Below are 14,387 nucleotides of genomic sequence, written 5' to 3'. Positions count from 1 at the left end.
CTGAATTTGCACCAGAATTTGCCTGAAGCAAAGCAAGCCATCAATTTGGTAGCAGAGGATGGTTTACACTGAGGCTTAATAGAGTTAAAGTTTGCCCCAGATAGAGTAAAATCTGCCCCAACTCACTCTACATTCCCAAGCTTCCATTGTCCCATTTGGAGTACGGATGGCTTTCCATCATGCCTGAAGCAGTTGCAGTATCCTAGAAGTGAGTATAATTAGGATTATGTATTTTTGATTGTGAACTGTCAATAGTTGTTGTGTTTGCGGTTCATGATTTGAGTTGGTGTCAACTTTGGGTGCAAGAGGGCTCTATGTTGGGATTGAGAACTGAAGTGTTTTTTCATGAATATTGCTTGTGCTTGTGAGGGTTAACGCATTTGCTGCAAAGAGTTGAAGTCTGAATATCGGATTCAACGTAATCCAAGATCTCAGGATAGATGTAGAGTTCCATTAAGAGGGTTTCTGACTTGCCTGTTAAGTTGTGGTTTTGGACCGTGAGGTGCCGCCAAGACAGGGACTTATTAAACTACTATTGTGAGACTGTACTAAGTGAGATTGGTGTTTGATTGTTCCTTTGAGCACAGGAGTAGACCGCACTAGTCAAGGTGAGTTCCGGCTGGTCGAGAATGAAAAATTTCCAAGTAATCATGACGGAAAGTTTCATTCTATTAAGGACGCGGAGGCGAGGATTATGCTCATCTTTCTTTATTATCCAAACTCCAGGAACTTCAATCTAACAGTAAAAACTTCAAATCCCATGATCCCTGCAGTTCAAGGGTCACACATAGTACACCAATCATCATTTCCTATGGACTACGAGGGCATGCTGCTGCCAACACCTTTTCTCTTTTTTGACTGCAACCTTGAAAACATCAAGGCTTGCTATTCCGTCTTGGAAACTTCAGAGTCTAGGAGAAAAAAAATAAAAAATGTGAAACTAATAAATCCATTCTCCAAAACTGTGTGTAACATCAGATGGTACTGTAAAGCACACGTTACCAAAAGAATAAGCACTAAGGGCAAACATGGAAACATTCCCACAACAGCAAACCATCACAAAAGTATATACTTATCCCATACGTTGGTGAAAGAATACTTTGGTGACACACATGAACCTTTATGATTCGGGCGGGTAAGGGTCTCCTTGAAACTCAGGCAGGAATATTCACACCTCCGCGTCCTTAATAGAATTGAAACTTTCTGTCATGATTACTAGGAAATGTTTCATTCTATGTCAGGACCAGAGGCGAGAATTATGCTCGTTCAAAGCATATCCACCAACAATGACACAATATCTACGACTGGTTTTAAATAGAATCTTTTAAACATGGAGTCTGAAGACCAGTCTGCGGTGTTTAAGATGTCTTCCAACCTGGCACCCAGTGAAAATGCTTTAGAAGCCATTGCCCCTCTCATTGAATGTGCACCAAATTGCAAAGTATTTATACCCGCGTCCTGCATCACCCATCTGATCCAACGGGCTATAGTTGGTGGCGAAACCGCTTTGAAAGGCTTCCATAAGGAAATCAACAGCTGGCGCTCCCCAGGAGGGCGAGTCTCTTCCATCATACTTTTGTATTCTTTGTGACACCGAACCACACACAGCTTCTGGGATTTATCAAAAGCTGGGTAGGACACAATTCTAGAATCTGACTTTTTCCGGCACATAATATGAAAGGCGACCCCTTCAGGGGTAAAAATTCTACCTGAAATGTCTAGCGTTCTGACATCGGACACTCTACTGCAAGATACCAAGCATAAAAGCATAGCCAGTTTTGCCGAAAGCTCTTTGCGGGACAAATACTTATTGGGTTGCCACAATTGGAAAAGGTGCAGTACTCTATTAACAACCCATAATGAGGAATACCGGGGCTCTGAAATGAGCGTATCAATTTGCAAACCAATTGGTGCTCCCCAACAGGGGCTCCTGAGATCGGGAGGTGTCCGGCTGAAATTGCCGATCTGTAGGAGTTGATAGTCCGATATGCCAGGCCCAGGGTCGCCAATGAGGCCAAGAAATTCATAATGGATATCACTTCGTACCCCATGGGATCCTGTCAATTCCTAAGACACCAACCGACCCATCTGGTCCATGCTGACTTATAGCGTTTGTTAGTGCTATCGGCCCATGCTGCTCCCAGTAGCACTTGAGCTTCTGCCGATAGGCCTGAGACCCTCCAGCGATGCCCGAAATCCACCAAGCTACTAAGGGCATCCGGCCTTGCTGGATTAGAGGGTGTGGAGTGCCCTGAGGATTCCTCAGGAGAAATGGATCTCGGGGTAGAAGGATTGGAGAATCCCAAGAAAGTTCCAGAAGAACTGGAAACCACACATGAGACCTCGACTATGGGTTGATCAAAACCACCATCGTCTGCTGTCTGCGGACTTGCGTCATGAGCCTCATTATCATGACGAACGGGGGAAAGGCGTACCCAATTTCCTTCGACCAATCCTGAAGGGAAAGCGACCGTTGCTGCCACCAGAGGGTCCGGCTTACAACTGAAAAATTACGGAGGCTGATGGTCCAGCCGGGACGCTAAAAGGTCCACAGAGAATGGGCCCCACATGTCATGGAGTCTCCAGAAAACTGGCAGGTGCAACTGCCATAGGCTCATGTCTTCCCAACTCCTGGAGCAACAATCTGTTATTACGTTGGAAGCTCCCGGAAGATACTCCGCTGTCAGTGAGACGTTGTGGGAGAGGCAGAACGTACAGAAGTCTTTAGCTAGGTCCGCCAAGGCCTTGGACTTCATTCCCCCGAGATGGTTGATGTACCGAACCGCCAATACATTGTCCATCTTCAAGAGTACGCGGCAAGACTCTTTGTCTTTTGTCCAACATTGGATTGCGAATGCCCCGCCATCAGCTCTAGGCAATTGATGTGGAGTTGACCTTCGTCTGCCGACCATTTTTCCTCCAGTAAAGGAGTGCCCACACGGGGCCCCCCCAACCTGACTTGCTGGCGTCGAACTCTATCACAAAGGGGTCGATTATGATGGCGGACGGATTGCAAAATCCGTCCGCCATTCTCCCTGAAATGACCCCCCGCCACATTAGGATGACTGGGGGGTCCGCGGCGGACGGCAAGCCCGTCCACCGCTTTTCCGCCGGTCGCCTTCGCGACTGGTGGAAAAAGTGCTAACATATGGTGGCGGTGTCTGCGAGACACTGCCAACCATATTAAGATGCTGGCGGTCCAATGCCTTTCCACAACGGCATTGCCGCCGTGGAAAGGCATACAGTCTTTGCTTTGGGGGCCCGTTGTGGGCCCTCACGGTGAAGAGGGGGTGGGGGTGCACATAGGGGGTACCTATGGTACCCCCCTGTAGTTGCATGCACAATGCAGCAGGCACCGCGCGGTGCCTGCTGCTTTGTGCATGCAAATGCACAGCATGCATTTTTTACTTTGCGGCAGGTGCTGCTTAAAGCAGCACCCGCTGCAATGTTAAATATACGGGATGTGACCGCCAGGGTGGCGGTCACATCCTAATTCCAACGGAGGGAAAGCCGCTGCCCCTGTGGAAGGTCCCTCCTCCTCGGGGGTGGCGGATGGACGCAGGTCCGTCCGCCATCATAATCGACACCTAAGTTCGGTTCGCAACTGAATATGGCTCTGCCATTCCAGGCATCCATATGGTCCAGCCACCACTGCATTTCCATGCGCACTTCCTCCAACAGGGGCACCTGATCGGAGTACTGTAGACCTCTTCGGAGGTGCAAGTCTTTTAGGCGTTGTAATGCCCTGTAATGGAGCGGACCTGGGAAGATCGCTTGAATGGAGGAGGCTAGAAGACCCACCAGACGGGAGATCTGCCTCAGTGAGGTTGAGGAACGAGCTAAGACCCGTCTCAATTCCCTGCGAATCTTGGTCATCTTTTTTGCAGGAAGACTCAAAGTGCGAGAAACTGAGTCTACGACGAAACCCGGGAGGTTAACTGTTTGGAGGGCATCAGAAGCGATTTCTTGGGACTTGATCACGAAACACAGGTTCTGGAGGAGATCTACTGTCTCCTGCACCTGCTGGGAGAGACAGTGAAGACATTGTCCCAAAAGGAGGATGACGCCAGATAGATAAGGCAAAAGCCTTTTGCCCATAAGGTTTCCACCACTGGCTTGAGGACCTTGGTGAAACACCAGGGGGCCAAGGACAGCCCGAAAGAGAGCAAGGCGAACTCGAACAACTGGGCTTTCCACAGAAACTGTAGGAAGCTACGGTGAGGTGGGAAAATGGGGACCACCAAGTACGTGTCTTTGAGGTCCAGTCTGGCAATCCAAGCATCTAGTTGGAGGAGATCTCTGAGCAGATGTATGCCCTCCATTTTGAAATGGTGATAGATCAGCCATTGATTGAATTCTTTTAGGTTTATGACTGGAGGCTGGCCCCCGTCCGTCTTGTTGACAAGGAAGACATTGCTGAGGAAGCCCTTGAGGCGACGATGCGAGGCGACCACCGCTCCTTTTTGCAGCAAATCTGCTACCTCCTGATCTATGAGGTCTGTCTGATCGTGAGCAAAAGCCAGCGGCCGAGGGTGAATTTCCTGCATGGGGAAGCATAGAACTCTATGTGGAACCCCTGTACAGTTTGTAGCACCCATGTATCTAAGGTAATAGTTCTCCAGTTGTGCGTGAAAACCACCAACCTGCCGCCCACCGTGTGATGTGGAAGAGGAAAAAGGCTCACCTCAGATAGGCATGGATTGGCCTCTGGGCTCTCCTCTGCCTCTGCGGCCGCTGTAGCCCCGCCGGGACTGGAAGAATTCTTGGTGGCCCGGATCTTGGGTCTTCTTGCCGGTGACTCGTTGAGGGCCTTGGGTGTAGAAACGGCCAGTCGATAGGAGTAAAGAGTAAAGATGAAATTCATTAAGAAAAAAAGCTTTCTTGAGAAATGATGCGAGAATACCTCTCATGAGGGTGAGGAAGTCTCTTCATGGGGCAAACCTGTGCATTATGTGACTACCAAGATTTGGTTACACACTTGCACTTGGATCAAACAATGGACTAAGATCACAGCGAATGAAGGGTGCTTGAAATTTCCCCCACATGGTAGTATATTCAATTGGGGAATAATTGAAAAACCTAAAGCAAGTGTTGTGCAAGAGGAAACCTCCACTGAGACCTGCTCAATATGGGGCTTTGAATGCATGGAAATATGCTGCACACGTGCAAGAGAAGTAAAAAATATGAGACCCAAGCTAGAAATAAGGTTTTTAGTTGGATGGAGACAAAGTGGGACATGCAGCAGCAGGGATGGGGGGAAAATGTAAATGAGGGAATAGGTATGTATCCTATGATAGCGAGCGTAAGACAGCATGAGGGTGAGGTGGAAATGAGGAGAAAAGGGATGAGAGCGACAGTGACTCAGACTGATGACTTTTTGGATGCTTTGTTAACTTCCAGACCAACTTCATACAATGTTGTTCATCAGGCTGCACAAAGTCAACATCCCTTTTTGGAAGCTGTAGGAAGAGGAACAAACACAGGCAGAGGTGCGAGCACATCTGTTGATCAGCATTTCGCAGAGGGAGGTTTGGCCCCCTATCACTCCAGATCCACTATTAAAAGATACTAGTGCTGCTCCTGTCCTTATGGTGCCAGGTGAATCTGTTGTTACCAAGCTCCTAGTACGTCCGAGGCTGGTACCACCCTACATTTAGGAATATGACCTCATGCAGGAGATGCTCCATTTATAAACGTGCCTGTTATTGGTGCTGAGTCACAAATTAAAAAAAAGAGACAGCTTCTAGAGAACTGGTATGTAAGATTAGATGGAGACTTTGAGGAGCTTGCAAAGGTAAACCATGATTTAGACTTCATAGAGGGGTACAATGGGGAAATATATTTGTCTTCGAGTAGGGAAGCTGCAAGACGTACTTGTGACACTCATGACAGATTGGAAGAGATAGCTATGGAGTTTGGAGTGTATTTGAATAAAAGTCAAAAGTTAAAGAAGAATTTCAGAATGTTCATGAATGAGAACACTCTAAAGAGTATGAGAAAATCTGTTTTGAAATTGCATGTGAGGGAGTTAGCTGAATGTATCAGAGGTTGGAGTAACATTCAAAAGCATAAAGACAATAGTCCAGAAAGGAAAGGAAACAGCAAAAAAAAGTTGGTGAAGGTGGGCTAGAAAAGGAAAACGGTCAGAGTGATATTGAGGTCAAATATGTGCAGGTGCCCTGGAGTCATGGAGCTCTTTCCATATGTACAACTCAGTTTTCATAACTATGGAATAATCTTGACCTATGGTACACTGAGGTGGAGAGGTTTGTGAATATTTTGAAAGTGCTTTGAGAGATCTTAAGAGCTTCCTTTAACATTGTGGTCCCCAATGATTAATGGGCAGAATGTAAGGTGGCTGTAGCTTGGCCAGATGATGAACCTCCAAGAAACGCTGACTCATGCACCTTACATTTTTGTCATGGACAATTATAAACTGGTGATGACTTTTTTTTAAATGAAGGTCCCGCAATAGGGGCTTGATTAGCTTAAGAAAACCCAAGAGTCCAAAGAATATGTATATGCTTATGAAAGGTTAATGCAAGTTTTCAGACAGCATTGTGGCAGTGAATATCCAGAAAGGAAAAACCTTAGTGGTTTCTTATCACAGTTCGGTCTTGTTTGGTGCACATAAATTAGCTCTTATGTACAGCAGGATGTGACTTTTGGCAGTCAAAGTCATTTGATGAGATTTTGTATTATGCAAAGTATTGTAGTGATAATTTGGAGGCAAAACACAAAAAAGATTAAGGAGAAATAATGTTGGACCAGACTATGTTGATATTTCAGAGTGGTTCATATATGGCAGGCACAGGATTAAATTCTGTTCCCGGAGCTGGTGAAGGAATGCTGAGAGTTGGCTACCAGGATGGTGATCAGATGATGAAGAGTGGGAAGTTTGTTCCACAAGGCAGAGGCCGAGGGGTGGTTGTTGATCAGAATTCAGGAATGGCCATAGACATGTTGAAACCGACTACTGCATTTCATATTTGTAACAAGATGGACCACTGGTAACGGGAATGTAGACTGAATCCAAATTAAATGCAAAAAGATACTCAGATGTCAAACAGAAATGCAATGCCAATGCATAATATGCAAGGGTGAAGGTGAAACACACACAAATATGATCCAAGCTCCCATGATGCAAGAAAACATGACCACATTAAGGTATAACCCAAAGGTTCAAGACTGTCCCATTGGACTGGACTCTGATCAATAATGATGACAATGCCTGACGAGAGGAGGATTGCTAACTTGGCGCAGTTCTAGAGGTAGACCAAAGTGAGCCTTATGTAGATGGAGAGGTGAATTACCTCCCGTATCATTCTTTATAGATACTGGAGCTGTTTGCTGTACATTTAGAAGAGAAGAAGTACCTAACCTAGCCCTCTCTAGAAAATAACTTCACGTTAGAGGCATTTCCAATAGAAAGAGTATAAACACAGTTTTGGCCAAGGTCCCTGTGAAAATAGGGCCCCTTGCAGAGGACCATTAGTTTGTAATATGTCATTCGAGTCCAGGCAGTCTGCAGGGATTTACTCTGCAAAAATGAATTGTATCATCTATTGCACACCGGATGGTGTTGAACTTTGAGGATGCAGACTTTTCAAATTGAAAATCCAAGAGACAATTGTTGGGTTATACCCAGGCCTAGCAAGAGAAGACTTACCATCCTGATTTGAGAGATTCTGTGAAGGAGTAACTCTGATTTTACAGGCACAGATATTGGTCTGATCAAAGGTGTTGAACCTGTGAAAATAACCATAAAGCCTAATTTAATGTATCCCAGAACACCTCAATACAACCGTTCGCCTGAGGCATTGGCTGAAATTACACCTGTAACTGAATCTATGCTAGAGCAAGGCATTCTGAAGGAAATATTAGGGAGTCCCTGCAATTTAACCATGATGGGTTTGCAGAAACCAAATAAAAAACATGGAGGATACTTCAGGGTTTAAGAAAGGTGAACCAAATTGTTGTACCATGTTGTCTTGTGGGACCCTATCCTGCTGTGATACTCTTTCAAATCCCCTGTGACACTGAGGGGTTTTTGGTCATTGATCTGTGTAAACAGTCGTTACCATTCTTCTATGTAAGGATAGTCAGTTTCTTTTCATTTACTGATTTTCAGATCAAATCAAGGCATGGTGCTAAGTTGCGCAAAAGTATACAGATAGCCCCTCGATCCTTCATCTGATACTGTATTAAAATCTGGAGACCTTACAGTTGCCATGCAACTCAGTTCTGGTCAAACATATCGATGACCTAGTGAGGTGTCTCTGCCTTGGTAGCTAAATAGTAAAGCAATACAAACTTGTTCTAAGGTACATAGAGGAATACCTGGCTTCCTACTATTGATTTTAAATATGGCCACTACTTGTTTACTGAGGTGGCTGCTGTTGATACAAAGCCTTTTCCTTCTGCTGAATTTTGACGTCCTGGACACTATACAAGAAGGATGAAGAGTCCAGGGAACGTTGCTATATTTAAGGTACCTTTAACCTCAGGATGGCTCAGTGGCCTTCACTGGACTTGCTCTTGCAGGTCAGCTGGAATTACATTAGAGGCAAATACCTCACACAATGAAGCTACTCCTGCTTATTAGTGGAACTGATTGGCACCAGGAGGGACCACAGAGTGGAGGCGCACCACCCTGGGCACCACCCTTGACAACTGTGTGACTACAGGGGGTGGACCTCTTCCCTCGTGACAGTTCTAGAGATACACTTAGTGGAACTCTATCCTATTAGGAGTGTGATTACTGAACCAAACATATTATCATAATTTACAGGTGGAGTAATCTGATATACTAAAGGTATATTGACAGTAAGGGATGTAGCATAGGGATCCGCAGTCCTGATGAATGCCAGTAGAGACACATATTTCGGCAGAAACATGTCGAACTTCATGCAGAACAGAGGGGTGTTGGGTGCCTAATACACTCACTTCACCACCATCCTTTGGTAGGGAGTTACCTTTTAACCCTAACAGGGGAATCCAGGAATACATCTATTATGAGGATATTCCTTATTTACTTTTAGACTTATAATCTGCACAAATCTTTCCTTTTCCTTTTCTTTGTGTTTATATTGTTTTTTCGACCCTATTGCTCCGCTTCAAGCGTTAGTCTGCGCTGAGGCTTCGCAGCAGCCCAATGATGAAGCATGCCACAATTCGTTGTGGGTTAGGGCAGTTTTTTCAAAGTACTACACTTTGCTACACTTTATACTTTGATGAACACTCTATAAAAATTGCGACTTCTGAAGCCTTACTTCTTCATGTGTGTTGAAATTATTATTTTTTACCATAATTACGATTGATGTTTGTTTTGCAAGGTCTGGCCACAGTGATTAAGGTCTTCAAAGCTACTGCACTTGGTTTGGTGAAAGTGGTTTGAACTACCATCAGTCACATTTTGGTGGCTCAAGCTAAAACCTTAGCCTATGGGAAGTTTATTTAATATCTTGAAGATTTCCATGCCACAAACCTAATAATATGCCTTTCTTTCATATTTAATTTCCAACAAGGTTTAGAATTTCTTTCCTTCTGCCTCTTTTTCATCTCTAACATTTTCTTCCTTTTTGTTCTGGAAATTGCAGGCAGTTGCCTCAATGAAATCAGATCTAGGTAGCAGCCCTTTGTTTAATTGATATGCCAGAGTCTCACGTAAGCTAATAATTGTTAGCACATTTTGTCTAGCTCTAAGAATAGATCATTTTAACTTGTTTTTGTGGATTCTTTATCACTAGTGCACTGTGCTCCGGGTATGCTTCAGAATGTCCAGGCGTGTGACCTAAATGTCATACTTGGACTTTTGCTGTTGTGCTGCTAAAGAACCTGATAACTGTGGGGAGCTAATCTTACACCCTGCAGTGAGTTAATCCAAACTTAGCTAACCTTCTATTATTTCATTTTTTATTACATTTCCACTCCCATTTATGCCTAAACAAATTTTAAATTGCTATACCAGCAGGTCATCAATGAGAAATTCTAGGACATAATACCGGAAATAGCCCTCAATCTAGTTATGTACTTGTTTCAGCAGAGCTATGATACTTTTAGAACCCTAAAAAGCTCAAGACCAACAAAGATAGGTTATTAAATGTGCGGGTCTTATCTTGCATACTAGGCATAATAGAAGAGAAAACTGTTAATTGTGTTCCAGTTGATGTATTTGTACTGGTGAGATAGATCCAGGAGATATTTTCTTACTGCGGAGTAGTACGAACATAACTATCCTGACAGGGTGTCAGAAGGTAAATTCAATGGCCTTCTGTTGGTTGTGACAGTTCATTTATAATTTACTCACAGTAACATTTGCTTGTTGCCTGAACAATTATCATTTTCAAAAGCCAATACGTTTCATTTGATTAGAGCTTCTTCGAGGCTTTTGACTGTACATGTTCTCTTTGTCTGTCCATATTTGTGAGTGATCTGGTTCACATACCAACACTAGACCACTACATGTTCTGTTTTGTCTGCTATTAGAATGGCTTGATTAGTACACAAATAACTTGGATTTTTCCTGCTAAATTTAAATACTTTTCAACTTGAGTGACCAAAAAGAGTGGAGAGTTATATTGTAAAATTTGTAGTTGAGAGACAACCTTTCGCAATCTCAGTATAGGGAATTTTGGTGGTGGATCCCATTTTTAATCTGTGCAGCTAGAAGGTTTCAGAAAGCTATTGGCAATAGTGATATGCTGTAATTTCTAAGGGCCCCAGCTGCTATTTGTAAAAACTGTTTCTTTTTCTTTCTTGCCACAGAAAAAGTTAAATGTGGGTGCATTTCATATAGGGAAGTTGACAGCAGTTTATCACAGGGCCCGCAAACTAATATGAGATACCAGAACGAGTTGTACTACTTTGTCATGCAATACTCTGCTATTCATTTTTGGAGGGTAAAGATCATTCTGACTGAAGAAACAAGAGGGTAAGGAGTTATCTTTTATGTAATTGCTTTTACCAGCAACATCTTCTTGGTTCAGTATAAAGAAACTATTTATGGCTAGTGGAAAACCTGGGAGAACGCAACAATTGGGTTGGTTTATATGCACTTAGAAACATAATTCTTCCTAGAACGTTTGTGATAAATGTGCTTAGTACCTAGTCTGAAGGTGCATTCACAATGAAAGATTATTTCAATTTCTACTGATGCTAAGGAAATAGTTATGTAAGTGTCCCTACTGGTGATGCTTATCCGCTCGCTGGTGATTTACCAAGATCTAAAAACTTCTAGTTTTTCTTTCTTCTGAGCAAGAGGTGTATGTCATACTGTATATGAGGTTCGCATCCAAACTATGCCTCAACACCTTTTCAAATTGCAGATTCAGTTGAATTACATGGTTGCGAGACAATTTTGGTATCATTATCAGCAAAACGTCAGACATAGTTTAGTGCAAAAGCTAGAGCTTTGGATTCTTGTCAAGAAGAGCCATGTTTCTGAATTACAGTTATTAAGACCAGAGTTATCAAAGAGATAAAGGCAATCTTTGCAAAGTTGTTACAGTAAAATATTTGCTGTTTCAGTCTATTTGTGTAATTATTTTAGTCCCTCTTCATTATAGATTTATTCAACACCTGATAACTTTTCTTCTTCAGAAATGAACTTAGTACAGATATGTAAAAGTGACAACATACTGGAGGAATAGCTATCACATTTACTTTTCAATGTGATGAGAAGTGAGCCATAAAGATAGAGTAACAACAATAGAAATATAGAGAGATGAGGAAGCAGTAACATCTAAGACAAGATGGATGGAGAAGACCAAGGGTGATATGAGAACTCATAGTGAGGAGCATGTGACGTGTGACAGCCGTAAAGACCAGCAAGAGTTGGATGCCAACAAAGGGAAGAACAGTCGAGTGAGTAATCAGATACAAAATAAAGAGGCAAAAGACTACTGGACAGTGGATTGTGCTGACCAGTCGAACCACCTTCAGAAAAGGGTTGCTGTGTCTCCCAGCGCCATAGATCAGATGACGAACCGTGGGCCTCAAGTCAGTTATCAGGGAACAATGGGGGTTTTTTAAAATAAGCTCCAGCTTTTCCACAACCCAGGATGACAAAGCAGTGTGGCAAAAGGTGAACCCTAGTAGTGTATTGTTGCAACAGTTGTATGAACTTCCTGAACAATGTTAATGGTTCACCAGGATATTATGCAGCTTAAACAGTTACTTGTAAAAAGGGAAAACGACAAATGGTGTCTCTTTGGCGAAGGAAAGGGGAATATTTCTTAACAAGGTAACAATTACATATAATTTGTGTATGTTTGTTTCAAGGAACACAGCATGGGAACCTCCAAGAAGTAGTGGCGACAGAAGGCTACCTGGAGGAATAGTTAGAGCAGGAAAATTGAAACTTCAAATAAAGAGACTATAACTTATTTCTGTGCAATAACATGCTCAATAATGATTTATTTATTTTGCACCCATTAGCCTACTTCAGTAGTGATCTGAGCAGATCAGTGTACTACAAAAGAAGAGAACAACTTTGCCAAAAGAAAGGAAGAATTTCAGTTGTAGTTACAGAGAAGATACACCTGTAACTGAAAAGTGATTTGGAACAAAATCCGATATTGATCTCTGGTGAGACTGTTGGAACAACTATCCCTGAACGACTTCTACCATGAACCTTTCTGATAAAAGAGTGGGGTTAAAAGTTTCAAAAATAAATTCTAATTTGTCAAGTATGAACTATAGTTTGGTAGTCAAACAGATCACCCGTCTTGCGATCGAAAAGAGATGAAATGGTATTTAGAAAAAAACTAAAAACATGGTTCTTCCCCCGATAACTTCTTCTCCTTGACTGCACCTTCTCCTCAGCGCTTGGGAAGCCTTCGAGCAGCCGTGCACGCTATAAATCCATAAACATACGAAAAACTAATTTGTGAAGACATGAAAACAACAAGAGTTCAACCACTTGCATTACTGTATAGCACTAAGAAAAGAATGTCTTCCAGGTCTCAAGACAGCAGCAGATACTCTCTCTATACTCAAAGATTACAATGATTGATGGTTCTTTCAAGAGGTACTTCACTCTATCGTGTTTATCAAGAGAACTCTGGAAGAGGAATTCTTACACTAGATCTTTGTGTCAAATTGTGGAGATTCTCAGTTGGGCCTGACCCGAAAGCCTTACATAATGACAAGTGATTGAAAAGAGGCTCCATGTTCTCCCAGTGAGTTATTATTTGAATTCTGCTTCAGGAGTTCAAATGTGAAGTTCCTCTGATCTTCACTACTCAATCTTGGACGGTGTGCTTTCGGTATGTATCTTTTTAGAGTTGTCTGTCAGGATTTCCCTCGTCTTTTATCATTCAATGATCTAATATAAAATCTATAAGCATAAAATCTGTAGAATTTTCTCCTCCGAATCAAAGGCATCAAAAAGTTGCAGGACTACTTGCCCCCCAAAAAATGCTATGCTCCAACTTCCAGGGATAAGACAGGCTAATGTGTTATATTCCCTGTTCCTGTGGCCCATGACTCCATAGCAAGTGGTCTGAAAGTCTATGGATTTTTTCAAAATATATTAGAATCAAATAGTGGCGTAGTAGATGCCAGATCTTAATTAGTACCTTCATTTTAGGATTTAAAAACAGATGAAGGAGAATCTGCATGTTTCCTGGCATCCGCTTTGGCAGGAGGGATTCTTGGCAGGCACGAGACCAGTCATGTGTGCTGAGTTATCTGATAAACCTCACTCAAGGGGTGAGAATTGGGTGTTTCAAGGTGTGGTTTGCCTTGGATGTTTATATGATAAATCACCTTGCCTTTGATGTTTAAAAAAGCACACAAATATGATTGTTTGTTAGTATTCACAACATCCTGTCCTTCCTCTTTCCACCCTTGAGTGCATTGGGAGATTTACTGATTACTACCATATTTCCTGGAGGTGTAGAGGAAGGGTTTCTCAATTGTTACATTTATTTTATCTCGTAGAGGAAAACACATGTATTTACACACAGGATCCTATTTCTGTGCAGAGTTCTCTGGAGTTGAGAACTCACTTAGCAGTAATAGTATTCTTCATAGGAATATGCACAAAAGCCTGGATAAGCTGTACATACGTATGTGTAAAACTGTAACTTGTCGACCTCTGAGGCGGAAGCCGGAGGACTGTCTGTATTTCTGTGTTTTTTTAAAAAAAGCTTGCACCTTCATTGTAGTATTTAACCGCTGATCACTAGCGCTGCTACAATCTTGTCGACCTCTGAGGCGGAAGCCGGAGGACTCATTGTATTTCTGTGTTTTTAAAAAAACTTTCACCTTCACTGTTTTTAAAACGCACTCACCTGCACCCTGCACTCAAAGCGCTCGCTTCTAGCGCCTAGCAGGCTCTCTGGAATCCCCCTGAAACAGCCGATTGACCGCTGAGACAGGGA

General features: G+C 42.9%; 1 long non-coding RNA gene across 1 annotated transcript in view; it reads right to left on the bottom strand.

The window, feature by feature from the left end:
• Positions 1–702: 702 nt before the first annotated feature.
• Positions 703–14,387, bottom strand: part of LOC144753843 (uncharacterized) — a 167,648-nt gene continuing 153,963 nt past the window's right edge. The window contains exon 3 of the long non-coding RNA XR_013594560.1: positions 703–911. This is a non-coding gene — a long non-coding RNA (uncharacterized LOC144753843). The remainder of the gene's footprint in view (positions 912–14,387) is intronic.

The sequence above is a fragment of the Lissotriton helveticus genome, chromosome 5_1 (genome assembly GCF_964261635.1).
Source record: "Lissotriton helveticus chromosome 5_1, aLisHel1.1, whole genome shotgun sequence".
Taxonomy (NCBI): domain Eukaryota; kingdom Metazoa; phylum Chordata; class Amphibia; order Caudata; family Salamandridae; genus Lissotriton; species Lissotriton helveticus.
The sequence above is the reverse complement of the archived record's forward strand: the minus strand, read 5'-3'. Positions and strand labels throughout refer to the sequence as shown.